Genomic DNA, 2,500 nt, shown 5'->3' with positions numbered 1-2,500 from the left:
ATAGCATGCTATGGATAGGATTGGATAGGATAGTCTTTATTGTTCGCGAGGGGCAATTTGGTTTGTAGTGGTGGGTACTTGGAAAAAGGGCATCTGAAGAATTCATGATTGCGGAGTACACTGGTTGATAACAGTAAACATGAGCCAGACGAGTAAGCTAACTGACTGCTGGAGCTCATAGATGGAGAAGGACAGAGTGTGTAGAGGCTAAAGTGTTAGCTTGTCTTAGTTGTCTCTGTGCTGCATCAGTGCTGCTGTAGCCTGGAGACCATCCTGATCACGTGACCTAACATTCTGATTCGCTAGACGCATCAGCCTGGACCTCTGGCGAGGAACTGGCCTTGACAGAGGAAATCCTTCGGCCAATCAGAGTAACAATCCAGTGGGACGCATGGAGGGAAATACACTTGTTCTTGTTGTTTAAGTGTTGTTCTGGGCTGTATTTCTGCAATAACTGCACTTGAGGCTGTGTTAACTGAATTTATGGTGACGTTGACTTGTTGTTTCCGGAGACCATATTACCGTTCAGATTACCAGCGGCGGCCTATAGTTAACGTTATCGTCCCTGACTCGCCCGATTGCACTGTAATTATTATTTACTATATAGCTGATGCTTTCATCCAAGGGGACCTTGTCAGGCCTCGGCAAAGGGTTAACCAATTTGCAGGGATTGAAACCAACAATCCAAAACAGGTGGTAGACATTGTGAAGGAAAAGGCGCACACGGTCAGTAATCAACAGTCGGTCATCACCACAGGTGACAAACGTTTGACCTACGAGGACACACGTGGCATTCACCGGGCTTGGGCAGGACGCCTACGTAGGCTGCCGACCAGGGGGACAGAACCAAGAACCTTTGGCTGAAAACCCAGAGTGGCACTATCCTGGCCCTATATATCGTGTACTACGTACTTTCCCATGTGGCGTGTGTGTGTGTGTGTGTGTGTGTGTGTGTGTGTGTGTGTGTGTGTGTGTGTGTGTGTGTGTGTGTGTGTGTGTGTGTGTGTGTGTGTGTGTGTGTGTGTGTGTGTGTATGTGTGTGTGCACCTCATCCGCGATGCAGTTAGACATCCACGGTGTCAAGAAACGACAGCCCTTGGAGGGCTATAAATAGAAGCAGTAGCTCTGGTGCAGAGTGGAGAGAACTCTCATCTAATTGATTAGCATCTCTCGCTCCCTTTCCCCATTCTCCCCCTCTCTCCCTCTCTATCCTTTCTCTCCCGTTCCCCCTCTCTCTCTCTCTCTCTCTCTCTCTCTCACCCCTCTCTCTGTCTCTCTCACGCTCTGTCTCTCTCTATCCTCTATCTCCATTTCTATGTCCATCCCTCTCTCGATCCTCTCTTCACATCTCTCTTTCCTTCTCTCTCTCTCTCTCCCCTATCTGACTCTCTTGGTCTCTCTCTTTTCTATCTCTCTCTGTCTCTCTCATGCTATGTCTCGCTCTATCCTCTCTCTCTCTCCATTGCTATCTTCATCTCTGTCTCAATCTCTCTATCGTCTCTCTCCTGATCTCTCTCCATCTCTCCATCCCCCGATCTGACTCTCTTGGTCTTTATCTCGCCTCTCTCTCCTCTCTCTCCACCTCTCTCTCCACCTCTCTCTCCAACCCTCTCTCCATCTTTCTCTCCATCTCTCTCTCCATCTCTCTCTCCTGCAGTATAGCGTGGTGCTGCAGCAGTATAATCATCACCCAAGAGGTTTCTAAATGTAATCCAGTTTGGCTCCGGGGCTAACTGCACTGCTCAGCTAATATGCTAATGAGCGTAGCTCTCCATTCATAAAGCTTTGATGCCCATTTCACTGCGGGGCTTTTATCTTGAAGGAGATGATAGCCGAGCAGCCAGCTAAACGAGATTCCTCCATAACGCTACAGATTTGTGCTACTGAAATCCACTATAAGGAATCCCAGTATGCGTTACCATGCCCTCCTTGATACTGACATCCACTATAAGTAACACCAGTATAATTACGTTACCATATAGTGGTATAGTACATAGGTTATACTATTTACCGATTGTATAATGTCACCGTGGTTTAGAAAATCCAAGACATAGTAAAGCAGAAATATAAAATCAAACTGCAACCGATCCAAAGGGGAATAGAATAGAATAGAGTAGAATGAAGCTCTCTCTCTCTCTCTCTCTCTCTCTCTCTCTCTCTCTCTCTCTCTCTCTCTCTCTCTCTCTCTCTCTCTCTCTCTCTCTCTCTCTCCCTCTCTCTGTCTCTCTGAGGACTGATTGGAGGAAGCCTCAACACGTAAGATGTAGTTTTGAGAACATATATATTATTCTATACGATTATAAACTGATCTATAATTCTTCTATTATTTCAAGCCTGTGCTGCTATCAGTGGATAATACTAAACCGCTCTATAAAGAGAAACTCTTATGTCTGGTTATTACTCTTTACCTCTGTTTTGTAGTGTAATTTCAAATAATAATTGCTCATCTAAATTAGCATAATGTGGTCTGTTTTGATAATTGTAACCAACTAAATCAACT

The 2,500-nt window shown here is 45.5% G+C and overlaps 1 protein-coding gene across 1 annotated transcript in view; it reads right to left on the bottom strand.

The window, feature by feature from the left end:
* micu3a (mitochondrial calcium uptake family, member 3a) overlaps window positions 1-2,500 on the bottom strand; it is a 25,868-nt gene that overhangs the window by 22,462 nt on the left and 906 nt on the right. The gene's annotated exons all lie outside the window — the stretch shown is intronic.

Source organism: Gadus chalcogrammus, chromosome 3, assembly GCF_026213295.1.
Source record: "Gadus chalcogrammus isolate NIFS_2021 chromosome 3, NIFS_Gcha_1.0, whole genome shotgun sequence".
NCBI lineage: Eukaryota > Metazoa > Chordata > Actinopteri > Gadiformes > Gadidae > Gadus > Gadus chalcogrammus.
The sequence above is the reverse complement of the archived record's forward strand: the minus strand, read 5'-3'. Positions and strand labels throughout refer to the sequence as shown.